The following is a 14,222-nucleotide window of genomic DNA, read 5'->3' on the forward strand; positions in this document are numbered from 1 at the left end:
GTGGGATTACTCCTGGGCACTTTTTCCTATTCATTAGGGAGGGCCCAGGAGTGACTGCGACCCATAAGCTAGTTCAAGGAATAATTGTGGTGCACCTGGGTAACCCCTTCAGAAAACTACTGTACCTGTGGAAGACAGAAGGACTGCACCTGCTGTTGAGAACTGTGAGGAGACCTGAAGGCTAGACCTGCTCCCACTTTTACCAAGAACGAAAAAGTGGAGTCTAAGGCCCTGTTTATGACTTTTTGGCGAAGTAGTCTGGCAAGCGGGTGGCATGGTGGTCTCATGGCAGTGCCTCCTGCAATGGGACCGCAGTACAAGGTTCCTTCACAGCATGGACTCGAAAGTCCATGCCGTGCAGGAGCCTATGTGCATGCACATAGAGGGGCACATGTTATGCCCCTCTCTGTGCCACCATATGCATTGGAGGCACAGGAGTCCCTGTAGGGCCTCCTTTGTTTCCTCTCTGCCAGGGATTTCATAACAGTGGAAGTACCATGAAAACCCTGGTAGAGAGGAATCTTGTAATATGCTTAGTGGACCATGTTGGTTCCCTGTCGAGTCGGCGGTGCCAGGGCGGTCCGACTCCACAGGTCGTAATCAGGCCGTTAAACCACCGGTGCGGTGGTGGCTGGATCTACCACCACCTCACCACCACGAGGTCCAACAGACTCGTAATAGGGCTCTTAGTGTCAGCTGGCTGGCCTCCTCCACAACAAGCAGCTTAAAACTCTTTTTTGGATGAGTGCAACTGACCAGTTCCAAATGAACCTGCCCTGGATCCTGTTTCTGGCCTCTGTTGTAGTGTGTCTTGACCCCACAAGTGCTGTCCCTAAGGTCCACACATCTTGAAAAACCTGGGACTTACAAACTTTTTGACTTCAAAGATCTCCAGAGGACCAGGACAAACCTGCAAAATCAATCCAACAAAGGTGAGTTTGCTCTGGTCCAAGGTTTAAGTTTGCTTTTTCTTTTCAGTGGTACGATGCAGAGAGTGTACCCGGCGCCGTGAAGCACTGTTCAGCTACATCTATCAGTCTTGCCCTGCTGGAGGAGTCCAAGCACTGCAAAAGTGACTAATTCCAACATGGAAGTCTTCAGTGGATGAAGGCACCAAAAGTATCCTACCAGTGAGTAACCTTCCTTGGGTGCAAATTTTTAATTTCTCCTCTCTGAGCTTTCTTGCCAAAAGTCAATGGCTTCACGGGTCATCATCCGATGACTACCTAGCCTCATGGAGTCCTTCTCTGCCACAGCATCCTGCCATGCCTTGATGAAGATTTTTTAGTTCTATTTCAGAGACTAAGTCAGAAGGTTTAACCCAAGGAATTGGGGGGGCACAGGCTTAAACTGGGAAATTGCTTCCTACAACTTCCATTAGATCCACAGGCAAATGTCTGGCTTCCTTCCAGTCAGGCCCAACTTTCACTGTATTGAGGATCGTCACACTCTCAGAGCTCAAGTGAGAAATTCCAATAGCAAGCAGAATACCATGGTCAGGACCAGGACCCAATTGTCCTAGTGGCATTCTAGGAAGAGCCTAGATTCCTTAGCTTCTTGATAGGCTTTGAGGTACAAGGATTTGTGGTAATGTAATGCATGAAACTAAACGTATTTATGTATTTTTGTAAGTACAAAGCATTTCCAGGTTATGCTTGGAAATCTGTACCAGTCATAATTTACCAGGCGTAATACTAGTAAAGTCATGTGTTTTTCTAATTTTAGTGTTTGCTTTTTCCCGTTTTGCAATTGCATTGTATAAAGCTAGTCCTCTTATTCAATTTTTCTTTCATTTTCTTTTTTTTCAATAGTAAATTATTTTTCCCATGGAGAAACCTTTTGCAACCAACACTCCACAAAGTTTGAGGATGTACGATTTCCAGGATTTTCTTTTGCCCTTGAAATGACAAAATATCTGGCCATTTTCAGGGTGATAAAGGGCTGGAAAGGACTCATAGTAACATTATTAAACTCAAGTGTTTGCTGGTGTTTTCAAGCTTTCATGCTTAACCACTCCTTGGAATATCAACTCCAAGCGCTTTGTTTACTTTTGAACAACTCACTGATACTTAGACAATTGCCTCAAGTAACACACACACAGTGTTGGACTCCCTTGCACCTCATGAGGAAATGAAGGTATTCCTGTTATATGGCCTACATTTTTCTTTACTGCTCTGCAGATGAAGTCTAGCTAACAAACTGAAATAACAAAAAGAATCAGGGGAACACGTTAGGGATTGTACATGCAGGGAAGTGAAAACACTAACAGATCAACAATGTTGGCAGAGTTGGATGGCAGTGGGTTACTCTACTAGAAATGTAACACCATTGTCTGTGCTGCCTCATGACACAAGCCTATATTTAGCATAACTTGAAATTGTGCTCCAATTCCAGTGAGATATAATTTCAGTAAGTGCCTCCAGGATGAGGGGCTCTGAAGAGTAAAACAAGAAGTGGGAACAATTTTCACCCTCTAAGGATCTGCAAAGAGGAACCAATGGAGGAATTTCACGTAAAAATACTCATAAATATTCTACAAGCTAGGTCAACTAAGGTCAACATTACAATGGAGTATGAGAGAAAACCATGATAGATGTCACTATAAATCAATTAAATGTGGACATACCTAATAGTCCTGCAACTTCGTATGCTTTCTTCTGTTCAACCGTCTCATAATTAAGTGCTTCGAAAAATACATCCAGTACCAATACATTCTCTCTGTAGAATATAAACACACACCAATTCTCTTCAATTATATATTTCACATTTCAGTTGAATACAGTAATGCAATTGTTCACATCATTTTACAAACAAATAATTGATAATACAATTGCAACACCTCAGCTGGACCTCATGGTGTAAGCAATGCAATGATTACAATGTTTTCTAATCATTTACGTGGGTAGGTTTGGTTGAGAATGGGTAGTGTAGTATGTGAGGTCTTTAGGGTCCAACCAGGGTTTTTCGGAGAAACGTTTTGCCATCCTGAATCTTGAAACGTCAGGTGTAAGAGCCATTCTGCAAAGATGCATTGAATAATGGAAGGAACATTTTCGGTATAGCTGGTTCAGCTAAAATATGTTCAAGCGTTCTGTATGCGTATAAGTCCTCTGAACTTTTGAGAATGTTATGTTATCTAAGAGCAGTGAGAAGTGGAAAGAATATAGGGTAAGGGACGAGTTTGGAGTGTGCCATAGGAGAATCTAATGGTAGAGATGTGGTCTCTAGCTAGTTGATGTGGCATTTAAGTGAAGGTAAAACTAGGGGTCCTCGAAGGTGGTACAAAGCTTGCTTGATGTGCAAAGGGAGGCCTCAGCATTTTTGAATTTATGAGAGATGTGGAAGAACGTTTTAAAATCATGCCTGCATTTCTGATAAAAGCATTTTCAAATCAAGTCAGTGATATGATATGCAAGTGTCTATTTTACCATAGTAGTGATACAGAAATCAACATAGATTAAACGCAACCAAGGTGCAAAATAAAAGGCTTTTCAGAGGGAGGCAAGTGTATTTATCTCACGGTATTTCCAAGGCTTAGTTAGAGCTTGAGTAACCTATCCAGGGGGTTTGCTCGACAGGGGCACTTCTGATACAGGGCCTGCTTAGTATGACGGTCTGAAAGCCATCCAGCATAGCGTTCCAACTGCTGTATTATGAGGTGGTCGGTCCGACTGCTGCGGGCAGAGGGATCGACTGTCGCGTTGGACTGGCTCAAGGAGCCCTACAATAGGGGCGGTGACCGCACAGGCACCCCCGTAAGGATTATGATGTCTCTTTCTGACAGCCTTTCCATGGCAGTCCAACCGTCATGATACCGCGATGGAGAGGCTGTCAGAAAGGGACTCTGAGGGCCCCTAGCAGGGACCCCGTCCCCAATGGGCCTCCGCTATGAGGTGTGGTGCCCCCAAAACATCCATGCCTCATGTGCCAGGCATCAGATGGTGACTGGCACATGGGGCATGGATGTTTCAAAACACCCCTTTTCCACTGTGGTTTGTGTTGCAGCCCTTTTCTGTGTCACAGCACCAGCCACAATGTAAAATGGGATGTTTCCACCACCTACACGGTGGTCACATCTTAATTTGGTGGGTGGAACCGCCGACTACATGTCAGTCGGTTTCCAACCTGCTGCAATGGCAGTCTGGTGCTAGTCCGACAGCCAATGCAATTAGGCCCACAGTTAGGGATCTGACCCAATGACATACCTATAAATCATACATACTAAAACAGGCTTCAAGTAGGTGCCTGGGCTGAGGGGCTTAGGGCCTCTATTGTTGCCGAGCAATTGTTATGATGTTATAAGTGAGTTCAATTTCAAAGTCTCTATTGCATAGCTTCTTAATTAATTTTTTTAGGAATCGGCTGTAGACAGTGCATGTGCTGTCTCAAAGAGACATTCTGTATCTATTTTCTGATAATGTCCATAAGCGGTCCATCATATGATATCTGCCGCTGGGTGAGGGAGTGCCACAGGTATTTCCATACATCTTGCCACAAAGACGATGGTTCGAGCAATTGCACTCTCACACCATTGCATAGTTGTTTTTAGATGCACCAGAGGCTACCATTATAAAAGGTGAAAACCTATTTACCTCTAAGTACTTTAAGGTTTTATCTGGATCCCTGTATGTCCAGGAAATACCTTATCTAAAAATTCCCTCCATCAGGTCCACTGGGAGGTCCAGTCCACCCTGGTGGTAGTTTTCTACCAGGGTGGGAAGAGGTTGCCTATGATGAAGCATACCACATCACATGGGTGAGGCTTCCTCTTCCAAAAGATTGGCATTTCTTCTTTTTACCCCTTTCCTAACTAGGATCTCTGTAAGCTCAAATAGGGAATCAGTGATTTATATAAATAACACTGACATATAAGGTATCATTTGGCATAAAAATGGTTACCTACGCTGATGACACGCAGCTCGTGGTGGCATTAAACCATAATGAGAAATCATCCAACGACCTAGGAAGCTGCCTAGAGGAGGTAGCCAAATGGATGGAACTCTATTGCCTAAAACTCAATGGGGACAAGATGGAGCTTATGCTCCTCGGTAACTCGCCATCTTTCAATTCCGAGTTGCTTTGGCCCAACTGTCTTGGCCCTGCCCCAGAACCTAAAAACCAGATCAAAAGCCTTGGCATTTGGCTGGACCGCTCCCTGAGCTTTCACTATCAGGCGGCAAAACTATCGGCCACTTGTTATGGCCTGCTGAGGATGTTACATAAAATACTCCCTCTTCTCCCATTTCAGGCAAGAAGAATAATGGTCCAGGCTCTCATTCTATCTCGCCTGGACTATGGAAACGCCCTTTATTTAGAAGCCCCTCAATCCACTACCTACAAGCTCCAGATCCTCCAAAACTGTGCAGCTCGCTTGCTCCTCCATATCCCTTACCGGCAATCCACAAAACCTGCACTGAGAGGGCTTCACTGGCTGCCTGTCAGGGAGAGAATCCAATTTTATTTATTTTTTTGAGTTTTATATAGCGCTGGCTAGACCCGGAGGTATCAGAGCGCTTTACATAAGGAAACAGCGTGACAAGTTACAAAAATATTCACAATTAATTACAGAATGATTACGTATTCAATACAGGAGTTATTAAGATCCAAAAAGGCCAGGGAGAGCAGGGAGTCCACATCAAGGAGATAGCAGCGGAGAAAGAGACGAGACATATGTCCGAAGTCCGGCTGGGTAGGTGACGGCCTAGCGGTGTGCCAGAGCCAGTCTCCCCTATAGCTGGTGGAGCAGCTCCACCGGGAACTGGTCATGCGGTTCGGACTCCGCCGGATAAGAGTGAGGATCAGGAAGAGACCGAAAGTCTTGAGTTTAGAGACGGGCGAGTGGAGATGGCAAGGGTGGCAGGATAGGAAAGGGTGTGTAGCTTGGCTGCCATCTTGTAGTCAGGTAAGTTGGGTCAGTTGATTTCCATGATTCTGAAGCTGGGATTGTCTCAGGGTCTTTGGTTTGTTTACTCAGCTATGTCAATTATCCTAGTAGAACATTGGGACCCTCATTGTCTAATGGGACATCGTCCCTCACGGTGGAAATACCTTGTTGGACGTCATTTTTTGGGTCAGGCTCCATAAGTTCCGGTTAGAAAGTAGTCGCCGAGTTTTATAGCGGGTAGAATTAGGCGCCTTCAGGTTCTCAAAACCCACATTGGGATAGAATATGGCTGTTTATTCATTCACCCACTCACCGTCTCAAGAAAAAGTCCGCTGTGTATCTTGTAGGACACTGCCTGTCGTGCTTGAGTGCCCCTCCCACTACAGCAGTGACCGGGCTATGTTAGCAGAGCTGGTACGCGAGATGGGTCAAAAGCGGGGGATTCACCCCCATGGGTGGCAGCAGGCACTTTGAGGTGAGGGTCGAGGGGTGGGGGGTGGATTGCTGATTGGAGCGGTGGTCGCTTCATTCAGCCCCAGGCGCTTGTTTGCAGCTCCCCGGGCACCATCTTAGATCATTCAGAGGGAGGGACATCATGGCACATATTTCAGCTGAGGCCGATCAGGGAAGGGTGAAAATAGTCTCCGCCAGATCCGTCTAAGTTCTGGTTGCGGAAACTTGGTAGAGAAAGGTTGGCAATGCGGTGAAAACGCAGATTCGGAGGCTCGATAAAGGGTTCGCCACAGATCATCAGCTCCGAGCCACCATGATGGCAGCTGGCTGTGTTTGCCTTGTTATTTTGTTGTAATAACCTGTGGTACTTGTTACCTTTTTCAATTATTGCAGTTTTGATTTATGGATGTCATTATTGTATTCGTTTACTGTGTACTTTCACTTGATTGATATTACCCCCAGGTCCCTACGTCCTTGACACCGTCATGGACAAGTGAGATGTAACTATCTCACTGACAGAAAAAAGAACGAAGGAATGCTGGACCCTCCCCCCTCCCACTGGGAGTACATAAGGAGTACTGGTCCCAGCATTCCTCCTGTTCTTTTTTCTGTCATCCTGACAGTGTGTGGACTTACTTGGTGGCTGCTGGTTCTTTCCTTGTGCCGGCGGCCCTTCGTTGATGGCCTCTTCCTCCCTGCCGGGCTTGGGGGGAGTGGCGCGGGCTTCATCGGATCCTTGGCCGCGCGGCGGTGTAATACCGCGTTGGCTCTGTCATGACCCGATGGCCGCCCCTCCTGGCCTGCCGGGCTTGCTAGGGGGCGCGGCCGAGGTGCTGCTCATCGATTGGTTGCAGCTCCTTCCCCTTCCGCGTTTCGTCCTGCCTGACTTCCGGCTTTTGAATGTGGAGACGAAAGTCAGGCGCCTCGACGTTCCCGGCTGTGGGAGGCTCGTTTAAAACGAGCCGAGGGGGTGAGTACCGCATAGCGGTTGTTTTCTCTTGAGTTTTGGCTGTGTTTGGTGTATTACTCTGCGATGGGGAAGCGTTCTAGAAAACGTCATCACCGGGAGAGGTCTTCATCTTCCTCTTCCTCCTCTGCTTCCAGGTCTCCTTCCCCTGCCAGGTCCAGGCGCCGTGATGCTGGTGGTGATGCGCATATTAAGCGCTTAATCAGGGAAACCTTGACTGAGATGGGTGATGTTGGGTCCCGTCGCAAGTGCCCTGCTCCTGTTTCTTCGGACTGAGTCTGCGTGGTTGGGGGACGGCGATTTGAAGGGCAAATATAAGGACAAAGACGCTATGCCCAGTATTCTGAAGCATGTTAAAGAAAACATGGGGTTCCCTGATGGGGGCGCGCCTAGTACCTCTAGGGGACCTTTGTTGAGACAATTTCAGAGTGCTGCCGCAGTCGATGTTCCAGTACATCCCTTCATTAAAGATGTTTTGAAGCGCGAGTGGGCTGATCCGGATCGCATTTTGATTCCGCGATTCATGGCTCGGCTTTATCCTCTGCAGGATATGGCTTCTGATCTGCCGGATTCTATTCCTATTGACTCCTTTGTGGCTAGTTTGGTGGGAAGCACTTCCCTTGCTGAGGACGCGGTACTGAAAGATCCTGTTGACAAGAAAGCGGATGTTGCTCTCCGTAAGGTGTATTCTGGTTCCCACTTGGCCTTGCGGGCTGGCATCTATGGGACTTATGTTTCGCAGTCCCTGCTGTCTGACCTGAAGTCCCTCTATCAATCTATGGACAATGCCACAGACTGTTCGGGTTTGCTTGAGCAGATCGAGCGTCAGGTGGAGCTTCTGTCTGATGTCTCCTTTGACGTTGTGCGTGCTTCTGCTCTGTCCGGAGGGGCTTGTGTGGCTGCACGTCGCAGTCTTGTCCTTAAGGACTGGAAAACTGACTCTGCACAGAAGGCATGCGCATTGAGGTTGCCTTTTCAGGGTACTATGTTGTTTGGGGGGGAATTGGAGGCCAAATTGCACAAGCTATTTAAAGAGAAAAAGCATTCTTCTTCTTTTAAAGCCTCTGCTTCTGCTCCTGTCCCTTCTAAATCCAAATCTTTCTTTCGTCCTGCCTCTCGTAGACAGTTTGTGAGGGGCCAGGGTAGGTTTGCTTCTGGCCGTGGTCGGGACCGTAAGGCTAAGTCCCCTCCGCCTGCCAAGCCGCGTTCCTGACTCTTTGGCGGTGGTTCCCGGGTTGTTGGTTGGAGGGCGGCTGCGCTTCTTCCTGGATGTCTGGGTTCAGTCTTGTTCCGACGTCTGGGTGTTGGAGATCATTCGCCAGGGTTATGCTCTGGAGTTTTCGGTTCCTCCTCCAGACTCCGGAGTTCGGCCGACTCCCTGGCCTTCGAGTCATGTGAAGCGGTCTCATCTTTCTCAAGGGATTCTGGACCTTCTTCGGAAGGGTGCCATTCAAGAGGTTCCTCCGTCGGAGAGAGGGGTGGGCTTTTATTCCCTGATCTTTCTGGTTCCCAAAAATACGGGGGGGTTCCGCTTGGTTTTAGATCTGCGGGTTATGAACAAGTGGGTGACCAGGATTCCATTTCGCATGGAGACTTTGCAAAGAGTGATTCCTTTGGTGCTTCCGGGTCACTTCATGTGTACCCTGGATCTTCAGGATGCATATTACCATGTGCCGATCCATCCGAGGTTCCGCAGGTTTCTGCGGTTTTGTGTAAAGGGGCATCATTATCAATTCATGGTGTTGCCCTTCGGTCTTCGGTCGGCGCCGAGGGTATTTACGAAGATGGTGGCTCCTTTGGTTGCGTGGCTTCATCTCCAAGGGGTGATGGTATACCCGTACTTGGACGACTGGTTGGTCCATGCTCCCTCTCAGGTCCTGTTGTTGGAGGCCCGGGAGGTGGTGTGCTCGGCGTTGCGGGCCCATGGTTTCCTGATCAACTTGCCTAAGTGTCAGCTGGCGCCGTCTCAGGACATGGTGTTCATTGGGGCCCGCTTCCGGTCGGATCTGAACCGTGTGTTCCTCCCCGAGTCTCGGGTTGTGACGTTGGTGTCCCTTGCCAGGCGTTTCAGGGTCGGGGGTGCCTTTCCGGTGCGCCTTTGGTTGCGTCTTATGGGTCTGATGGCAGCGACTGTTTTTACGGTGGCCTGGGCGCGTTTTCATCTGCGCCCCCTTTGGGTGTACCTCCTGTCTCTCTGGGATCCCCTGTCCCGCGATTTGGACGTTCTGGTTCCTGTGTCTCTGGTGGTCCTCCCAGTTCTTCTATGGTGGTCTGTGCGGGGTCATCTGTCGTTGGGTCTGCCCGTGCAGTCTTCTCCTTCTCTGGTCTTGACGACGGATGCCAGCGCCTTGGGTTGGGGTGCGACCTTGGGGTCTCGCTCCCTTCAGGGTCGTTGGTCCCTCCTGGAAAGTCGCAGGTCATCCAACTGGAGAGAGCTCACGGCGGTGTCTCGGGCTGTGATGGGTTTTCGGGGACTGTTGCTCGATCAGAATGTGTTGGTACGGTCCGACAATATGGTGACGGTGGCTTATCTGAATCATCAAGGGGGGATTCGTTCGGCCTCTTTGTATGCGGTGGTGGTCCCCCTGTTTTGTTGGGTGGAGGGCCATCTGCTGTCTCTGACAGCGGTTCATCTTCGGGGAGGGGACAACTGTGTGGCGGATGTCCTGAGTCGGTGCTTTCCGGATTCTCTGGAGTTGTCTCTCACCCCGGTTGCGTTTCGGCTTGTGTGCGGGAGGTTTGGGCGTCCCTTTCTGGACCTCTTTGCCTCCCGGCACAATGCTCAGCTCCCTCGTTTCTGCTCCCGGTTTCTGCAGGAGGGTTGCTGGGGGGTGGACGCGCTGTCACTGCCGTGGCCGTCGCGTCTCCTCTATGCCTTTCCCCCTCTGGCTCTGATTCCCAGATTTCTGGCCCGTCTGTGTCAGGAAGATCGGGAGGTGGTGGCGGTCCTGCCGTTTTGGCCTCAGAGGTCCTGGTTTCCGACTGTGCGTCTTTTGGCGGTTCAGGGTCCCTGGTTTCTTCCCCTGTCTCCGTCTCCCCTGCGGTCTTCCCCGTCCCTGTCTCTTCTCCGGTTGAGGTTGTCGGTGTGGAAGTTGAGAGGCAGGGTTGGAGACGGCGCGGTTTCCCGGAGCATTTAGCGGTGGCTCTTCAGCGTTCCCGGAGGCCTTCTACCCTCAAAGCTTATGATCGGCATTGGGGTAATTTTGGTCGTTGCTGTTAGGCGTTGAGCGTCTCCCCTTTGTTCTGTACCTTGCAGGTAGTCCTTCAATTTTTGTGGGAGGGTTTCGAGAAAGGTTTGGCTGTGTCTACTCTGCGTGCCCAGTGGGCCGCTGTTCGGGCTTTTCGTTCCCCGTGGGGGAATCTTTCAGATATTGAGGACTTGGTCTCTCGTCTTCTCCGCAGTTTTACTATTTCTCGGCCTGTGCCTCGTCCTTCTTTTCCCCTGTGGGATTTGCCTTTGGTCCTTCGGGTTTTGATCAATCCTCCTTTTGAGCCTTTGGATGAGGTGGATTTGAAGTTTCTCACTCTCAAGGTGGTTTTTCTGGTGGCTGTCACCTCTGCTCGTCGTCTTGGGGAGTTGGGGGCCTTGATGGCGCGTGCTCCTTTTCTGTCCTTCACGGAGGGTGGGGTGGTGCTCCGGCTTGATTCGTCTTTTGTGCCGAAGGTTTCTTTGCAATTTCACAGGTGCCAGGAGTTGGTGTTGCCTGCCCTGGGTTCTGTTTTGGATTCTCCTGGTGGTCCCCAGTGGTCCTTGTTGGATGTGTGCAGGGCTTTGCGCATTTATCTTGCCCGCACGGCGGTGTTTCGCAAGTCAGACTCCCTTTTTGTCTCCTTTGGGGCGGCTTCGCTTGGGGGTAAGGCTTCTTCTGTGTCGATCGGCCGTTGGCTGAAGCAAGTCATTTCCTTGGCCTACTCTCTGTCTGGGTCTCCTCCTCCTTTGGGGGTTCAGGGTCGTTCTACGAGAGGGGTGGCTGCATCTTGGGTGGAGGATCAGGGTGTTCCTCTCTCTGAGATTTGTAGAGCTGCCACGTGGGACTCTTCTAATACTTTCATCAGGCATTATCGGCTCCTCAATCTGTTGGGGGATGATGGAGGTTTTGCATTGGGGGTGTTGAGCTCTGTTCGCTCCTGATGTTTTTTTCTTCTTTATTTCCAATAAATCTATGGGTTTGTTTGCTATCCTGGTGGTTTGTTGTGTTTCTGGTATGAATGCCGGTGTTTGCTTTGGTATTTCTCACTTGTCCATGACGGTGTCGAGGACGTAGGGACCTGGGGGTAATGTCCTATTACTTACCGGTAATCTTCATTACTCCTGGTCCCGTAGTCCTCGACACCGTCATGACTTCCCTCCCTGTCTGCCGGCCTTCATTGGGGCTTGGTATTTCAGGAGGAATGCTGGGACCAGTACTCCTTATGTACTCCCAGTGGGAGGGGGAGGGTAGATTCCAGCATTCCTTCGTTCTTTTTTCTGTCAGTGAGATAGTTACATCTCACTTGTCCATGACGGTGTCGAGGATTGCGGGACCAGGAGTAATGAAGATTACCGGTAAGTAATAGGACATTATAGTTCACCTGCTATCTCGCGCGGTGTGCTGCGCGCGTTCTTGTCCCCATTTTGACTCCCGCAGTGCGTGTTGTGCTGTCGCTGAGTCTTAGGCATTTTTTCTTTTGCTTTAGTCCCTTGGTTTAATTATCGATTTTGATTATTATCGCGAGCAAGCGAACACCCGTGCCTAGCGTGATCGCGTGAAAGCTATGTGTATTGCACATAAGTCCTTTTGGAGGAATGGACCAGCAATCAGCCGATCTAACAACCAAGCAGAAACCTCAGCTCGGCATCAATCTCTCTTGCCATACTCTCGAAAATATAGAGAGCTAGATGTGGTGGGCATTCCTTTTCTCATAACTCTGCCAGACTATGGAACACTCTCCACCCCCCCCTCCCCCCACCCCCCCCATATATACGAGTGGAAACTAACTTGCTGCCCTTCCGTAATCTCCTGAAAACCTGGCTCTTTAACAAATGCACTTAATTATGGGCCTTCTCTGTCTGTCCGCGTTCATCTGCAGCGCTGGGATGCCTCAGGGTAGCTATCGCGCTAAATAAATGCTGTTTTCATTTAATTTCATTTTGTCACCTTACTTTACTGTGTTTGGGCATACGCTTCCCCAACAACTGGATTTGTTAAGGTTGTCACTGGGGAACACAGAAGGGGCATCTGTCCTGTAATCAATGCTGCCTGGTCCCTGCTTTATGTTGTTACAGTCCAAAAGACAGTGATTTTAAAGAGCCCCGAACTACTCTTCTGCCAACCTTTTCCTTGTTTTTTAGGTTGAGCCCTGAGCCAGCGAGCAAGCGCTGCTCGGGGGTTAATCTGTGGTAGTTGACTATGTGAGGGAAGCCCCGCCCACTTTTGCATTGGCTTCTGGCTTTGTCCTTTCTAATTGCTGCCTTCCGATTGGTTTATAAGCCGCTAGCCCCTTCTTATGACGGCCATGGATCCCTTCCATGGCTACTGGCCCCTTTACTCTGTGTTTCCTGAGCACTATTTTGTTCCTGCGCCCCCCCTCCCTCTGTCCGTGCTTTCTCTTCCGCCACCCACCACCCCCACTCCCGTTATTCATGCCTTAATCGCACCACTGGCACTTCCATTTGCAATGCAAAAGGTCTCGCGTAAATGCGAGTCCTATTGCATTGTAAATGCTTGTTTGTTTGCTTGTCCCACAACTAGTATAGGAGGGAGCCTCGAGGACGGGTCCAGCGCCACATCTGGCATCCTATTGGTGAATAGCATACGAGTCAGGTGCTAAAGGACACACCTCCTGCCCCGGAATGTGCCATCAGGCGGACGTTTCGGACTTGCTAAACCGGTATCTCAGTGTAATCGGAGCAATCCGACTACCGTTGTACCTAATGTACAGAATGCTGAAAATAATTCTAGACTCACTCGAAAAACTTTTTGAGTAATAGGTAATTGCTCCTATTGCATTATCTTTGTAAATATTTTGAAACATTCTTTTTATGAAACTAATTAAACAAGATATTACAAGAATCCTATTGAAATAAAAAAAAATGCATTTTCTTCCATTTGCTTTACCTGACAATGCCATTAGCTTTCCATTAACTTCCAACCCTGCTCTTCAAAGATGGCCGCCATCGTGGCATTTATCTCCAGGAAGTAGGCGCGGCTGGGGTCGGTGTAACTCCAGAGCTCGGAGCACGATCCCTCCGCGTTGCAGACAGTCTGTCCTTACTGTGCTGTTTCTCCAGCGCCTAGTGTAGACCACCCGGCGCTGCACGGGGTCTGCAGCTGGATTCTTCCTACCAAACGCCCCGGATAAAAGGCGGAGCAGTGCCTGTGACGATCACCCTGAACAAGGACCTCTGCAGCAGGCGCGCCAGGCGGCGGAGCAACTGTGGGTTTCAGAGGACCTTTAGGTAGCGCCTTGGTCTGCACACCTGTGAGTGGCACCTGATTGGTACGTTCGCCCTCAAACACCAGCTCAGCTCACTGAGCCATCTTTGGCTGTGAAAGTCTTGGCCTCGGATTGAACACGCGGATCTCTGCAGCAGAAGCACGAACCCCCAGAGCTGTGTTATATTGCAGGTTTCCGTATCTATGTATCGGGCACATTGTTCATTTAGCTGTCTCACTGGGAACCTCATGCTCTGCAGAAGCTGCACTAACACACTGAGCTATCCCACGTGCATTGCACCAAGTGGCTGGGTATCTGGGGAGGGAGCGTGGACCCGTTGAGCTGACTCACTGGGACTGGAACCTTTTTTTATTTTTATTTTATTTTTATTTTATGCGTTTTTATATAGCGCGGACTTTACCCGAAGGTGTCAGAGCGCTTCACAATAGGAACAGTAATGATACATGAGGAGAAAATTACAAGTGAGCATGTTACAAAAGC

General features: G+C 49.2%; 1 pseudogene across 1 annotated transcript in view; it reads right to left on the reverse strand.

The window, feature by feature from the left end:
• Positions 1 to 14,222, reverse strand: part of LOC146870435 (acid-sensing ion channel 2-like) — a 1,159,191-nt pseudogene that overhangs the window by 725,215 nt on the left and 419,754 nt on the right. The window contains exon 4 of the transcript XR_014978317.1: positions 2,627 to 2,718. The product of XR_014978317.1 is annotated as an acid-sensing ion channel 2-like (transcript). The remainder of the gene's footprint in view (positions 1 to 2,626; positions 2,719 to 14,222) is intronic.

Source organism: Triturus cristatus, chromosome 1_1, assembly GCF_964204655.1.
Source record: "Triturus cristatus chromosome 1_1, aTriCri1.1, whole genome shotgun sequence".
Lineage (NCBI taxonomy): Eukaryota > Metazoa > Chordata > Amphibia > Caudata > Salamandridae > Triturus > Triturus cristatus.